This window comes from Oratosquilla oratoria, chromosome 36 (assembly GCF_046742065.1).
Source record: "Oratosquilla oratoria isolate Oo_2021 chromosome 36, ASM4674206v1, whole genome shotgun sequence".
Lineage (NCBI taxonomy): Eukaryota > Metazoa > Arthropoda > Malacostraca > Stomatopoda > Squillidae > Oratosquilla > Oratosquilla oratoria.
This window is the reverse complement of record NC_134812.1, coordinates 41,175,325-41,192,824: the sequence shown is the minus strand read 5'-3', so window position 1 is coordinate 41,192,824 and position 17,500 is coordinate 41,175,325. Positions and strand designations below refer to the sequence as shown.

General features: G+C 40.7%; 1 protein-coding gene across 3 annotated transcripts in view; it reads left to right on the top strand.

Moving 5' to 3' along the window:
- Positions 1-13,701: 13,701 nt before the first annotated feature.
- Positions 13,702-17,500, top strand: part of LOC143018978 (tripartite motif-containing protein 2-like) — a 64,545-nt gene continuing 60,746 nt past the window's right edge. For all 3 annotated transcript variants that reach the window (XM_076174656.1, XM_076174655.1, XM_076174654.1), the window contains exon 1: positions 13,702-13,856. The gene's annotated coding sequence lies outside the window, so the exon portion shown is untranslated. The remainder of the gene's footprint in view (positions 13,857-17,500) is intronic.

Sequence of the window (17,500 nt, the reverse complement as noted above, 5' to 3'; positions counted from 1 at the left end):
CCAGCCAGTCCACCATCACTGTACCTCCTTTTTTTTCAGACATTCTGCATGGCATCCATCCAACCCAGGTGCCTTAGCTGCTCTCATCATCTTAACAGCTGCCTTCACTTCATCTTTCCTTATTTCTCCTCCATTTTCCTCACTCACCACGGTCATTTTCTTAGCATTTCCCACTGCAACTACCTTTCTCTCCCTATCCTCCTTCACATTTAACAACTCCCTAAAATACTCTGCCCATCTTCCTCTCACTATCTTCTCTTCCATTATCATCTCTCCATCTGCACCTTTTACCTTTTCTTCTCTGTTTGATTCACTTCCACTTCCTCTCGTAATTTCTTTCCAACACCTTTTTTTTTTATTATCTTCAATTTTTTTTTGGTCATACTCTTTCTCCATTTCACACCTGCTCTCCTCTTTGCATCCTTTATCTTATGCTTTACTTCTCTTCTCTTTACTTTGTACCTCTCATATGATTCCCTCGTCCTATTTTGTAACCAATCTATGAATGCCTGCTTCTTCTCTTCTACACCCTTCTTTGCTTTCTCATCCCACCACTCATTACCCTTCCTTCTATTTCCTTCCGCCCTCCTTGTTCCACACAACATCTTTGCACACCTTTTGACTCCTTCCTTGAACCGTCCCCATTCCTCCTCCACTCCTAGCTCTACTCTATCCTCCACTCCCTCCCACTCCTCTCTCAGCTTCTTATACTCCTCCTCCTTTTGTTTCTCACTTAAGCAGTTCACTCTTAGTACCTCCCTACCTTCTGCCCTTTTCCTCTTTCTTCATCTATCCTCCACTCTCAACTTACCTTCCACCAAAAAAAAATATCTGATATTCCCCCACTCTCTCCCCTTAGAACATGTGCATCCTTAACTCTTCTTACTGTACTCCTGGTTACCATTATATAGTCCATTAACGCTCTATCTACTACCCTTCCATCCACCACCCTCTCCCAAGTGTACATATGCTTGACTTTCTTCTGAAACACTGTATTTGCTATCATCAACTCTCTTTCGAAACACATCTCCATCATTAACTCTCCACTACGATTTTTTTCCTGGAACTCCATACTCCCCAATCACTCCGTCTATTGGTTGATATCCTACCCTAGCATTAAGGTCTCCCAATACAACCAGATTGACATTTCTCCCTAATCCCTCTATGCACTCATTTAAATCCATCCAAAAATCCTCCCTTTCCTCTACTCTTTTCTCACTACCAGGCCCATATGCACTTACAAACACCCACATCTCCCTTTCCAACTTTACTTCCATCCACATTAACCTTGATGAAACCTCCTTCCACTCCATTACACACTTACCTATATCTTCACTTACTATTATAGCCACCCCTTCTCTCCCTCGTCCTCTCTTCACTCCTGAGACCTTCCTAACTACACTCCCAAAAGCACATTCGCCCTTCCCTTTCAACTTAGTTTCACTCAATGCCAACACATCCATCTTTCGTCTCACAAACATACTGCCTATCTCTTCCATTTCACTCGCATCTGTACCATATCCACACACAAACCTTATAGTACTGGTTGGAAAACTCCTAAACCCTTTTATGCCTTTACATTTATTTAGGAACGTCCCCTTTGGGGCTACAGGTAGCAGGATTCCTAGTCCTGTCCCCGTCCCATTTTTTGTCGCCTTGTACGACTCAAGTGGGAAAATTTGGTGGCAGCATTCTTTTCCCCCACCACAGGGTAGGCGAAAAAAGGAAATGAATATTCAGAGAAATGGTACAGGATAGTAACAAGGGGTTGGGGGATATGTTCTCAGGCCACTGACTCACGTAGACAGAGGGTATGGGGCTGGTATCGCACGTGAGTTCCTAAAAGAAGTTTTCATGACCAGGTGAGGCGTGGGTAGCGTCATCGTTGGCCGATGCCGGTACTGCACATTTTCTTCAAAAGGGTTTTGTGGTGTCTCACATGGCAGACCCTGGCACTGGTTATGTCGCTCTCCCCTCTTTACGCTCCAGGTCGGCGTGGTAGCTGGCAAGAAGGAAGTCGTGTTCGTGAAACAGTCTTTTTAATTGACATAAAAAATAGTTGTGTTGAATGAGACCATCTCTCTTTTTATATGATTTTTATTTATCTTTTTGCTTTGACACTTTGTGAATTTGAGTAGTTTTAGTGTACGGAGTGTGGGAGGCTGGACTTAGGTTCTCAGGAATAGACCTTATGTATGGTTATCCCCGGGATACAGTCTTAACCTAGGCTGATAGGCACAACTTGCCCACTGGACTCAGACTAACTTAGACAAACTATAAACTTAGACTTAGACTGACATCTCTTTGCTTGTTAGCTTGAAACGAAACCTCTGAGGGGGGCAAAGCTTTTCCTCTAGGATGGACTTAGTCGTCCTCAGTATCTATGATTGACTAAGTTCATTTTCGTTATACGATACTATGACCAATGGTATAAGGATAAGAAATGCCTTACCCCAACAAGATTGTATTATTTTATCTTATTTTGCTCCTCTTGAATAGGGACCCACGCACGCGATGCTAGCATCATCTAGTATCATCACCAATACAACGTGATGTTTCGTCATCAACCCAATCACCACAGTTAGTCATCTTTGTGGCCTCACAGGTCCGTCTTAGGCTGGTGAGCTGCACGTGCGTTTCTTTAAAAGGTTTTGTGGTGTCTCACGTGGCAGACACCGGCACTGGTTAGTCCTCTTTGGGGGCCCAACAGGGTCCGTCTTAAGTTGGTGAGCTGCACGTGCGTTTCCTCAAACGGTCTTTGTGAGGGCCATACGGTCAGCTGTGGCTCACGTGGCTGGGCGGCATATGAATTACACAGTTGGCCCCACGATCGATTCCCTTGGGAGGCCTCGGAGGTCAAATGTCGTGGGACGGGGCCAGGTCCCGCCTTACAGTAACGTTATACAAAATACATGAATGTTTATAGAATACAGATATGGCACCAGCGCAAAGGCGGAGTTTGTATAAGGGAAAATAGTGGGTAGTGATTACATAAGGTTATATAACATAGTGCTCAGAACTGCGTAAGTCTAACGACGCACATAAGCTACCACGTAGAACAATTACGTAATGACTACGCAGGTTACATACATAAAACAATTATTATATAGGGATTAAGTACTACATATACTATATAGGAAATAATTACTAATACTATAAAGGGAAGAATTACTACAAAACTATAATATGTTTAAACACAAGAATGAAGAGTGTTCATATGTTTTACAAGTCAGAGATTATGTTTATGTTGTTCTGTCTCACAAATCACTCTAAACAGTTCAATTCAGTCCAACCCTTTCACAAGTTCTTAATTTTGCACTCAAAACACATAATCTAAACATTTATTATATTCTTAACCGATTTTTTCATTTACACATGACGTTACCTATGCTTTCTCTGAATTTACATTGTCTGTAAATACGTCAACATTAATGCATGTAGATTGTGTGTGTGTGCGCGCCCGCGTTTATTCAATTATATTCATTTAACTATAATACTCAAAATAAAAAATCATACTAGTAGAGTCTCGCCAAAATAAGCTTTGGCTCCACTTATTATGTTTCTCGAGGGTGAGGCGGGGGGGGGGCGGAATGGGTGTTGACCAGGGTTCCCTGTCGTCAGTGACATCACGGATCGATAACGTCACGACACGATGTCATGTCGTTCTCGTGACGCCAAGAAATTGTCGACGCGGAATGCCATTTTTATTGTTTCTGTTATAATCTATTTGTAAATTTATTTACTCATTAATTTGTTTATCTTTTTATTTATATATTTATTTATTTATTTATTTATTCATTTATTTATTTACTTATTTGCTTATGTATGTATTAATTTGTTTTCTTATTCCTTTGCTATTTAGAGGAAATAAGATAATTCTAGACGGAGATCAGGTCTTGTTACTTGTAGGGCCCTCCAGGGAGAGAACGGAGACGGGAGTGGAGGAGGATGGGGGAGGAGGAAGAGGAGGCAAAGGGAGGTAAAACACGCAAGTAATATACCTCTGCTGGTAAACACAGACAAGCACGCACATTATGGTGGGTTAAATGAAAGTCACAGCACTTGTAAAAATAATATAGAAATAAAAATATTTCACAACACCGAAAAAACGAGAGTGCTCTCTAGCTCACGACTGACAAGAGACTGGCTTACATAGCGTTCCGCGCTTAAATGCGAGGGAAAATATCTATCCAATGACGGGAAATGCACACGTATTAACAGGAACCCGCCAGGTGGCTTTATACAGAGATACATACATTGGTAAATAAATATGTAAAATTACAACTACAATACACGCTCCCATTACACGCACACATAAGCAGATTCAAGGGCAGTATGTGTGAGCGTATTTATCTACCTAGCTGTATTTACCTAGTTGTATTATATGGGAAGGGGAGCTATTCTCGTAGTGACTAGTCTTTGTATATCTCAGCATCTAGTTTGTTCTTAAATTATTGTATGGTGTTTGCACACTATTGTTTCATTTAATTTCTTCCAGACATCCACCACTGCGTGGAAAACTATTTTTCCAAATCTCTTCTGTAACTATCCTTTTTGAGTTTCTTTTCATGCCCTCTTGTTTTTCTTTTATCCCACTTTAATAAGTCTTCTCTGTCAAGGACTTCCATGCCTTTCATGAATCTGTAAATGGCCAATAGATCTCCTCTTTCTCTTCTTTCTTCCAGGCCTGGTAATTCCAGTTTTGACAATCTTTGTTTGTATGTCAATTTCAGGGCCCCGACAAGTGGAGGGGCAGGAGGGGCAATGCCCCGGGACGTCACATTTTTTTTTTTTTTTTGGGGGGGGGCGGCACTTTTGGTGAAAAGAAGGTAAAGCAAATTCCCCCTAATGTACTTTTAATGCATGAATTATTTATCATGAGTTGTGTGTATGAATGATGTGTGTATAAACGCTGTTTTGTGGATGAATGTAACATGTGAAGCGTGCTAGTGACCATCAGATATGGAAGGTGATGGTAGTGGTGGTGTGTGTGTGGGGGGGGGCACTTTTCGACTCGGCCCGGGGCGGCACTTATCCATGTCGGGGCCTTGGTCAATTTTGAAAGTGTTGGGGCCCTCTTTGTCGTTGCTCTTTGGATTCATTCTAATTTCTTTATATATATATATTTATATATATATATATATATATATATATATATATATATATATATATATATATATATATATATATATATATATTTATTTTTTTTTTTTTTTTTTTTTTCTACTGGGTGTCCATAGTGTCGCAGCGTATTCCAATCTTGGTCTTATCAGTGTAACAAACATATATATATATTTACCATTACTTCGTCCAATTAATTAAAAGCCACCTTTATCTACTAATGATAAAAATTAAACTATTTCAAAGGTGACACATTTTAAAAATGTTACATGTCTTGGAGAGGGGGGTCTGTAAGTCCTCCGAGATCGTAAGTTCTCCGGGGCAATAAGCCTTTCGAGACTGTAAGTTCCCCGAGGGTGCAAGTCCTCCGAGGGTACAAGTCCTCCCAGGGTGCAAATCCTCCGAGGGTGCAAGTCCTCCGAGGGTGCAAGTCCTCCCAGGGTGCCAGTCCTCCGAGGGTGCCAGTCCTCCGAGGGTGCAAGTCCTCCGAGGGTGCAAGTCCTCCGAAGTTGTAAGCCCTTCGAGGCTGCAAGTCCTCTGAGGTCGTAAGTCCTACGAGGGTGCAAGTCATCTGAAGTTGCAAGTCCTACGAGTTTGTAAATCCTCCAAGGTAATAAATCCTCCAAGGTAATAAGTCCTCCAAGGTAATAAGTCCTCCAAGGTAATAAGTCCTCCAAGGTAACAAGTCCTCCAAGGTAACAAGTCCTCCAAGGTAACAAGTCCTCCAAGGTAACAAGTCCTCCAAGGTAACAACTCCTCAAAGGTCGCAAGTCCTCAGTGGTCGCAAGTCCTCAGTGGTCGCAAGTCCTCAGTGGTCGCAAGTCCTCAGTGGTCGCAAGTCCTCAGTGGTCGCAAGTCCTCAGTGGTCGCCATGTTCCCTTGAACTGACCAGGAAAAAATGTCCCTTGGGTTCGGCCTCGGCCTCGGCCTCGGGGCGGGACCCCAACACAGGATCCCCAGCACGGGATCCCTATCGTGAGATTAGAGCGCGGAGCGCTGCGGCCGTAGACCGCTGTTTGCGCAACCAAGCCCCCGGCGAAGCCGGAAAGGGCAAAGCCCGCGGCTTGTTGATCTTAATAATTTGTAGGTTTCTCCGACTATTTTGTTTATATGCTTGTCTGGAGACATGTCTTTGTTGATAATAACTCGTAGGTCCTTTTCGGAGCTAACTTTCTTTATTTCCTTTGTACCGATTATCTTGTCCTTTTTTTTTCCAGATTTCATTATACTACATTTTTTTATTGTGTGTGTGTGTGTGTGTGTGTGTGTGTGTGTGTGTGTGTGTGTGTGTGTGTGTGTGTGTGTGTGTGTGTGTGTGTGTATGTGTGTGTGTGTGTTTACCTAGTTGTATCTTACGAAGAGCTACGCTCGTGGTATCCCGTCTTTGTATTTCGCTGTGTCTAGTTTACTCTTAAATTGGTGTATAGTTTTTGCACACTATTGTTTAGTCCAGTTTGTTCCAGGCATTCACCACTCTGTGTGGAAAACTGTTTTTTTTTTTTCATTTCTCTTCTATAGCTGTCATTTTGAGTTTCATTTTGTAATTCTCTTATCTCAATTTAGTAATTTTTCTCTATCAAGGACCTTCACGCCTTTCATGATTCTATAGATCCGCGTTTCTCAACCAGGGTTCCTCGAAAGGTCCCGCAAAAGGTCCCCAAGGGTTCCACGAGAACAAGTGAGATAAGCTAATGAACTTTTGATTTTTCTTGATTTAATTTCATATACTTAATATAATCAAACACGCACGACATATTCTTGGTTATTGTAATAATGCAATATAGACATCATCCTATCTAACCTATTATTATGATGAAAATAAAATGAGAAAGATATGGTATATATATATATATATATATATATATATATATATATATATATATATATATATATATATATATTTTTTTTTTTTTTTTTTCGGGGGGGGCAGGGGTTCCTTGAGATATGCAATTTATTTCAAAGGTTACGCAAGGGTAAAAAGTTTGAGAAACGCTACTATAGATAATTAGCAAGTCCCTTTTTCTCTTCTTTGTTCCAGAGTCAGTAATATCAGTTTTGACAATCTCTCCTCATATGACAATTTTGAAAGTGTTGGGGCCATCTTTGTAGTTGCTCTCTGAATTCTTTCAATTTTCTTTATGTTCTTTTTGGTACTGTGTGACCATAGTGTTGCAGCATACTCCAGTCAAGGCCTTATCATTGTGACTAGTATTTTCTTCACCATTCCTTCGTCCAAGTAGGTAAAAACCACCTTTATTGATTTTGGCAAGTTGTAGGATTCTCCGACAATTTTGTTTACCTGTTTAACAGGAGACGTGTCATTTCTGATAATTACTCCCAGGTCTTTTTCAGATCCCACTTTCTTTACTTCCTTTGTACCGATTTTATATTGTCCTGATATTTTTTTTTCTAATTACATTATGCAACATTTCTTTATGTTGAAGTCCATTTCCCACTTCAGATCTCTCTGTAACGATACACAATCCTTTTCAGTGTTCACTTTCCTCAGCAATTTTGCGCCATCTGCAAAGAAGTTCATGTAACATTCTACACCCTCATCCATGTCATTTACATAAATAGCAAACATTATTGGAGCCAATACTGATCCCTGTGGAACTCCACAGCTCCAACGGTTGGACTATTTATGAGCTCTGAGCTCTCATCTCGGAGTGTAATAGCTGTCAATCACGTACCCAGCACGTGATTCAAGACAAAGATAATGGTGTATAACACACGCACGCACACACACACACACACACACACACACACACACACACACACACACACACACACACACACACACACACACACACACACACACACACACACACACACACACACACACACACACACACACACACACACACACACACACACACACACACACACACACACATCACCTTGCTTAATGGGGACAGTAACGGCTTGCAGATTAGTGGGGTTTTCATGTCCTGAAGGGGGAGCGATCTCAGGACCGTAGCATGATGGACCGCGACACTAACTGCTACCCCAGCGTGCGCACGCGCGCGTGTGTGTGTTTGGGTGCATATTTAGTTATTTTAATATTTACCTAGTTATATGATACAGTAAAGGAGCAACGCTCGTGATGCCCCGCCTCCTATTCTTCGATTTATTATTCATAGCCTCAAAGTGTGTATATTCACCTTGGTCTTTGGTCGTTGGTCTTTGGATCACGTGCTGGAACCGTGATCGACAGCTATTTCCCTCCCAGAAGAGAGCTCAGAGCTCGTATATGACCGATCTATGGGTAATGCTGTGACCTGACACGCACACACACACCCAATTCCCCGCCCACGTGAGTTGGAGTAACGACTCGAAGCGCAGCGATGGTGAAATTATATCAGCCCTGGGCAGGATTCGAACCCGGACCACCGTAGTGACAGTCAGGGACTCTACCAACCGCGCCACCGAGTCGTGTGTGTGTGTGTGTGTGTGTGTGTGTGTGTGTGTGTGTGTGTGTGTGTGTGTGTGTGTGTGTGTGTGTGTGTGTGTGTGTGTGTGTGTGTATTAGCCGTCTGGGGTATTGGCTGCATGTTATTGTGGCAAAGTAGCATGCAGTTGATACTTTAGGGTCTATATGGGGCGCCCCTACGGACCAGAGTCACACATCATTTTGTCTGTGATAGAGGAAAACTCTGTTCATAGAGAAATGATAACACTTTTATACTACGACTATCTCTCCGTTATGCTGTCCCCCAACACCTTGTTACTGTCCTGTACCATTTCTCTGAATATACATTTCCTTTTTTCGCCGACCACCAAGTCTTTCCACTTGAGTTGTAAAAAGTGACAAAAAAACGGGACGGGGGATGGAATTAGGAGTCCTACTACCTGTAGTCCCAAAAAGGGACATTCCTAAAAAAAAGTAGTAAAGGCATAAGAAGGTCTGGGAGTTTTCCAACGAGTACCCTAAGGTTTCGGTCTTTTAATGTACGTGGATGTGGTACAGATGAGAGTAAAAGGGAAGAGATAGGCAGTATGTTTGTGAGAAGAAAGATGGATGTACTGGCTTTGAGTGAAACTAAAATGAAAGGAAAGGGCAACTGTGAGTTTGGGAGTGTAGCTGGGAGGTACTCAGGAGTGAAGAGAGGACGAGGGAGAGAAGGGGTGACTATACTAGTAAGTGAAGAGATAAGTAAGCAGGTAGTGGAGTGGAAGGAGGTTTCATCAAGGTCAATGTGGATGAAAGTGAAGTTGGGAAGGGAGATGTGGGTTTTTGTAAGTGCGCATGGACCTGGTAGTGAGAAGAGCGCAGAGGAAAGGGAAGTTTTTTGGGTAGATATAAATGAGTGCATAGAGGGATTAGGGAGAAATGTCAACGTAGTTTTATTGGGAGACCTTAATGCTAGGGTAGGAAATGAACAAATAGACGGAGTGATTGGGAAGTATGGAGTTCCAGGTAAAAATCGTAGTAGAGAGTTGATGGTGGAGATGTGTCTTGAAAGAGAGTTGATGATAGCAAAAACAGTGTTTAAGAAGAAAGTCATGCATAAGTACACATGGGAGAGGGTGGTGGATGGAAGGGTGGCAGATAGAGCGTTAATGGACTATATAGTGATGACCAGGAGTGTGGTAGGAAGAGTTAAGGATGTACATGTTCTAAGGGGAGAGAGTGGGGGAATATCAGATCATTATCTGGTGGAAGGTAAATTGAGAGTGGAGAATAGGTGGAGAAAGAGGAAAAGGGCAGAAGATAGGGAGGTACTTAGAGTGAACTGCATAAGTGAGATAAAAAAAGGAGAATGAGTATAAGAAAAAGCTGAAAGAGGAGTGTGGGGGGAGTAAAGGATAGAGTAGAACTAGGAGTGGAGGAGGAATGGGGATGGTTCAAGGAGGGAGTCATAAGGTGTGCAAAGATGTTGTGTGGAACAAGGAGGGCGGGAGGAAATAGAAGGAAGGGTAGTGAGTGGTGGGATAAGGAAGCAAAGAAAGGTGTAGAAGAGAAGAAGCAGGCATTCATAGATTAGCTACAAATTAGGACGAGGGAATCGTATGAGTGGTACAAAGTAAAGAGAAAGGAAGTTAAGCATAAGATAAAGGAAGCAAAGAGGAGAGCAGATGTGAAATGGGGTAAGAGTATGACAGAAAATTTTGAAAGAAATAAAAAGATGTTTTGTAAGGAAATTAAAAGAGAAAGAGGAGGCGAATCAAGTAGAGAAGAAAAGGTAAAAGGTGCAGATGGAGAGATGATAATGGAAGAGAAGGCAGTGAGAGGAAGGTGGGCAGAGTATTTTAGGGAGTTGCTAAATGTGAAGGAGGATAGGGAGGGAAAGGTAGTTGCAGTGGGAAATGCTAAGAAAATGAGAGTAATGAGTGAGGAAATGGAGGAGAAATAGGGAAGGATGAAGTGAAGGCAGCTGTTAAGATGATGAGAGCAGGTAAGGCACCTGGTCTGGATGGATGCCATGCAGAATGTCTGAAGAAAGGAGGTACAGTGATGGTGGACTGGCTGATGAGGTTATTTAATGTTTGTTTAAGAGAGGGTAGAGTGCCGGAGGACTGGAGGAGTGACTGTATAGTTCCGCTTTAGAAGAGAAAGGGGGACAAGTGTGAGTGTAGTAGTTACAGAGGGATCAGCTTGTTGAGTGTAGTTGGGAAGGCTTATGGGAGGATCTTGATTGAGAGGATTAGGAAAGGAACAGAGGGAGTAATTGGTGAGGAAGAGTGTGGGTTTAGGACAGGTAGGGGTTGTGTAGATCAGATCTTTGTGGTAGGACAGATATGTGAGAAAGCTATAGGAAAAGGTAAGGATGTTTTTGGGCTTTTATGGATCTGGAAAAGGCTCATGACAGGGTAGACAGGAAGACACTGTGGGAGGTACTGCAGATATATGGGATAGGAGGAAAGCTGTTAAAAGCAGTGATGAGTTTTTACGAGAGTAGTAGAGCTTGTGTTAGGATTAGCAATGGAGAGAGTGAATGGTTTGAGGTAAAGGTGGGACTTCGTCAGGGATGTGTTATGTCGCCCTGGCTGTTCAATATTTACATGGATAGGGTGGTGCGAGAGGTGAATGCAATGATAGAGGGTCAGGGGTTGGAGATGATTAAAGAAAATGGAGAAAAGTGGGAGGTGAGCCAACTGTTGTTTGCTGACGACACTGCGCTTGTAGCGGGATCAGAGGAGGGATTGAGGAAGTTAGTGACAGAGTTTGAGAAGGTGTGTGATAGAAGGAAGCTGAAGATAAATGTGGGTAAAAGTAAGGTGATGAGATGTACAAGGGGAGAGAGTGACAGCAGGCTGGAAGTGAGCATTAAAGGTGAAATACTGGAGGAAGTGGATAGTTTTAGATACTTGGGTGCGAATGTGACAGGAAAGGGAGGAGTGGGGGTGGAGGTAGAATGTAGATTGAGAGAAGCGAGTAAATGCCTTGGTGAATTGAAAAGTGTAATGAGAAATAGACATCTGGGAATGGATGCTAAGAGGAGGTTATATGAAGGAGTGATTGTGCCAACAGCAATGTACGGGGGAGAAACATGGAACATAAGAGAGGAAGAGAGAAGGAGTTTGAATGTGTTTGAGATGAAATGTCTGAGAAGTATGATAGGGGTTACTAGGCTAGATAGAGTGAGAAATGAGGAGGTCAGGAGGAGAACAGGGGTGGAAAGAGAACTGGAAGATAGGGTTGATGAAAGAGTATTGGGATGGTTTGGACACATGGAAAGATTGAGTGAAGAAAGATTAGTAAAAGAAGTATGGAAGGCAGAGTTGGAAGGAGTGAATATGAGGGGGCGTCCTAGGATGAGATGGATGGATGGGGTGAAAGGGGCATTACAAAAGAGAGGAATGTCTGTGGAGGAAGGACGGGAGAGGATGGAAGATAGGGGGAAAAAGCCTTTGGTATATGTATGTATGTATGTGTCTAACAGGAAGGGATGCTATGCTCGTGGTGTCTATCTCGCAGTATCTATATTGTTCTTAAATTCGCGTATAGTTTTTACACACACTATATTTTCGTCCAGTTTGTTCCATACATCCAACACTGTGTGGGGAAAACTGTTCTATTCCAGGTCTCTTAACGGTCTTTTTTATTTTCTTTCCATCTCCTCTTGTATTTCTCGTATCCCAATTTAGTAAGTATTCTTTATCAAAGGATTACAAAGGCTGAGCATGCCGACAGGAGACCTTTTGGTCCATATCTAGGACGGATGCGAAAAAAAATCATAATAATAATAAAATAATAAATAAAAACTATAACAATGTAAATAACAAATAAAATACATAAATAAATGCATAGGTATAGTTAAATAATAAACAGGTAAATAGTAAATAATAATAATATCAAGGACTTCCGTACCTCTCTTAATTCCATAGATGGTCAACAAGTCTCCTCTTTCTCTTCTTTGTTCCAGAGTCGGTAACTCTAGTTTTGACAGTCTTCGTATGGCAGTCCTGAAAGTGTGGGGGCCATCTTCGTAGTTCTTTGGATTCTTTCAGTTTTCCTTATGTTCTCTTTGGTACTGGGTGACCATAGTGTCGGTGTATACTCAGCCTTGGTCTTATCAGAATGTGTATTTACCTAGTTGTATTTCTAAACGTGTGTGTGTGTGTGTGTGTGTGTGTGTGTATGTGCGCGCGCGCTCGTAAGCTACGCGCGCATATATTAAAAAGAATTAAGAAAAAAGTTTTAAAATAAAATATAATCGAGAAATACTGTCTATCATACATAAAGTTTAGCGTGTGTGCAAATCTACATTACATTTTTAAGTGACTTATACAATAGCGAGTCGTTCTTAGTTCATTGATCTCACACAAGTAAATGACATGTCAAAGAGAACATCGTTTCTTTTCTTGTTTGCTGACGATAAAATGCAAGAAACGACTCACTAGTGCAGGGTTTTCCTTGTCGCGTTCGTTTTAGTCATTTTATTTATTTAGACCGCCAGCAGTGAGGTAGAAATGTATTGATTAACCCACGCACTGATAAATATAGCAGAAATATAACACGCTTGAATGAACTGATTCAGCTGTTGAAAGCTGTGTACGATAATTATGCGTATCTGCTGCTCTTTTGCCTGCTAGTTTTGCATGCCTTTGTTGACATTTGGAAAAACTACTATGGCCATCTTCTGAAATTTAGGGTACATATTTAATTTCCATCTTTGCACGGTTGTTGAATCCTATTAAACATGTCTGTGACTCATTTAAATTAATCAAACTAAGTTTATTTGGTCTTATTTTATGTGGGCATGAAACACTCATGTCATTGTATCTCGACATTCTTTTATTTTGTATTCAAGACGTGACGTATCATCTATTATACAGTCTGTTAGATATATCAGACTTCGAAAGTGACTTTTTGAGTACTTAGGAGGACACTGATAGGGCGAGCAAGGGCGAGTTCGTACAGCGCTCTGCCGGGCGTCTTATTGATCACGTACGCCCGGCACCGCAGCAAATGTCAATGGGAGGGGGAGGGATACGGAATTTTACATTTCTCTTTACAAAATTAATTGAAATGAGAAACACTTTGTTACAATAATAATCATATACATGTATTTCTTTATTTGTTAATTTAACCTAGATGAAGAAATCACAAATCCAGTGAAAATATTCCCACCCCCTAAAAAAAAAAATATTGCATCCTCGATGCCATGAAAACAAAATAACAGACTGCAGTCCGGACAGCTGATCGAGGGACCGCGTACAGGCTGCGGTGTGGGTCTTTGTTAGTTGAGGAGGGGTGTAAGAAGTCAAATTAAGTAATTTTAAGACAGGTGCGTATTTTCTACGTATTATGCTACATTCGTGTAATAGGAACTGTGATCTGTATGTATCGCATTTAGCCTGGAATTGTGTCTTATGTTTAAAACTGCTGGGAATTCCACTCCTCGAAGTTAGTTCCTTGGTGTGATGGGTTTGTCGGGGCTACGCAGTTACACCACATTGCTTGGGTTTTATGGATATACATATGCCCCATTATCAATTCCATAAGTGATTCATTCACACAATAGAACAGAAATGTAGTTGTTGTATATAAACGTAGGCTATGTGTTTGAAAACAGGAAGGCTAAAGTAGTAAAATGGATTTCAGTCCAGACCTCCCCCTCGTATATTTTTAGTTTATTTACTTGTCACGATTTTGACGTTCAATGCAAATGCCCTTGAAGTCCATAACTGGTTTTGTTGTAGCCATTATCCATTCAGAAGACTTAGGGAGCTTCAAGTCAAACATTCTAAGCAAATTTTCAGGTGTGAAAACATCATTACTGAGGAAATTATCAGTTATGTTATGAAGTTATCAAGAATTGCATAAATAGGATTTAAGATAGTATTAATGACTTTGATACTATGTAAAGATGATTGGAAGTCATACTATGTTTTCTGTATCTTCAGTCTGAAGTTGGGGATGGCTACTTACATTGGCTACATAAATTGTCTAAGGTTTCTTCTTGTGTGGTTTAACTGACTTTAGTAAAGCCACACAGTTTTGGTGGCTTTAACCTAGAATTAACACAGTAATAGTGTTTTAATTTCGGAATATATGGATTTATAAGTGAGATAGCAAAGTAGATAAAAGTTTCATTCAATATAAAATTCATTATTTACATGATTATAGATATCTATTAGGATTTTAATCCTGGAATATATAGATGTACTGATGACAGCAAGATAAACATCAGTTTTGTATTTGAATTCCTTGTTTGGGTGAGTGTTAAAATCTACCAATATGTTAGGATATATCTTTTGAAATAGAATATTTTTTATAACAAGAGCACATGTTTCATAAAAAACTGTTGAAAGTTATGAATTATTTAACTTGACCATGAAACCAAAGACCAGTTTAGCCACAGGAAAGGCTTCTCCAACCACGAGAGGCTATTGCACCAATAATGTCTGTCATACACCATTGCTTTTATTCTGGCTAACACAAGGTGGATATCATATCATATAAAAGAGAAGTTCACCATGAAATGGCTTAAGATTATCATAATTGACCTTAAGCACATCTGTGGTCAGTCAACCATTCAACTTTTACACAGGACCAACACAGAATAGGCCTAGCCACAGGTTTATATTACCCCATGCTGAAGACACCAAACTCGTCATCCTACATTGCTCAACTTAAGCGTTGCCCAGACAACAATATGTTTCAGTGAGTGGCTTATAGGTCAGTGTGGTGGCTCTTGCTAATGACCTGGGGGACACTAGGACAATGGATTGATTGATTGATTAATGATATCATGGGGATTCAACATATTTGTTATTTTTTAATTTGGCTAATGTTAGATGATTTGTGTGGCTTGGAGAATGTTACTGAAGAGGTTAGAGTGTAGTTATATCATCATTACTCTTGGGTCAAAGGAAATACAATAAACCCTATCATATCCAAATGACTTGAGCCACAGGGTGTTTATGTATTTGTGACATTAATGGTTGGGAGAATACTGTCACAGGGGTGGGGAGGGATGACCAGGAAGTCGGAGGGTCCATTGACATTTGCCCTTATAGGTGTACCAATCTTCCATCTCCAAACTAATTGGATCACATGGTATTCATATGTTGGAGGGATTACTAAAATAGCAAAGATGAAATCTTGCAGTAAGGCAGGTATTTAGAGTTTGAAATATGAATGTGTTGTTCTCAGTGGTAGTGGCGTTTCTAATCTTCTTCCTTGCTCTTCTCTATGATGTACAATGGACTGCTGTATGTATTTACCTAAACACAGTTGTTGTCAGAAAAGTTGGACCCATTGTATTCCATCTCAAATTTTGAATAGTTGAAAACCAGACCATTGCCTTTGGTATTTTTTCTTTCTTTCAATCTATTGTAGCCATTAAGATTTCACAAGATTTTGTAAAACATTAATACTATTAGAAAGAAAAAGTGACCTAAATCAGTGATGCATATTGAAGGAACTAGATTTATTCAGTTACTGAAACAAAATAATGAAAACCAAAGATTGTGGAAAATATATATTTTTTGCTCTCTTTGTTACATGTAGCAATAAACTGGCCAGCATATCTTGAACCCTCTGGGGGGTTATGGCTACCCCAACTCGGGAAATACTGCTCTAAAACCATTGAACCCTCATAAGTGCTTAGGGTGACGACAGTCCACAATGGGATTATCCCTGTGTGACTACACATCCACCTCTGCACGTGTATTGTGAAGGCATTTGTATATTTGTGACTATTGCATAATGTGTCACAAAGGGGTATAATAACTACTGCTGTCTTTTTGTATGGCAGTATGTAGATACTGTACCTTGTTCATCCTAAACCAGCTCAGCTTTTATACAAAAAGTTTTGAAGTTCTTTCTCTGCAACTGTGCCAGGCAAATGTTTCCAGAAAGCAAACATTTTCTCTCTGAAAAAAGTTCTCTACTCTTCCCTTGCCAGTCTTATGTTTGTGACATAAGTTGCCACATTTGCACAGCACATGGAAAGGTTGGGAGAACCCTATGTTTTGCAGTTCTTCAGATGGCTCATGACAAGAACCCTATGGCTGGATGACTGACATTTTTCACTGGGCCAACAAAGTAACATGGCAGAATTTGTTCTTAGGAACAGTGTCATGTTTGAAACTTTTATCCAGCTGGGAGGTTCAAGACAGCCCCATTTAATCCAGTGAGCAATTATGCTACACTTAGAAATATTATTCTGGTTAACACAAAATTGTTTTATTCAGCCAGGAGAACTCCCCACCCCTTAGTGGGTTACTGAAGGAAGTACAAACATTGACTACTATGTGGAAGTGGGAGAGGTCTACTTAATAGGATGTCAAACAATTATTTTGTACAATATCACTAAAAGTGCTCCCACAGAATTGTCCAGGTACTTTTTGAAGAAAGCGGTGTTGAATGCAGTCAAAATATACAGTACTTTGGCACACATTTGATTAGAAATGATAACTGTTATTGTGAATATATGATGCAAGATGATTGAAAGCAAGTCAACCCTTTAGATGTCCAACATGCTCACGCACACATGCATATGGAGTGAGCGTGAACTCTAGCATCTCTAGCCAACTCTCATGAGATTTCTTCATTGTACCCAGGATCTGATGCCCAAGGGATGTGTCATTGTCTCCGGACCTGAACAGTGACCACAGGAGCTGGCTGTTCGGTCAATGTCCGAACACCTGCTAGGACAATGGACCTTGCCATCCAACTCAAACTTTTCATTCAGCATATGGCACCACTTGTAAATAATGTACAAATTATTAGACTTTTGGCAATTCCCCCTAGTTCTCCTCGGAGGTTGCTTTTATTTGTAAGACAGAGAAGAATGAAACATTAAAGCAAAGAACATATCTTTGGGTTTGCCTCACCAACAGCCAATGTAGATTAACTAACTATAAATCTACATATAACTACATAATGAATGTAGCAACATAATGTAGATACCATTTACTTCAT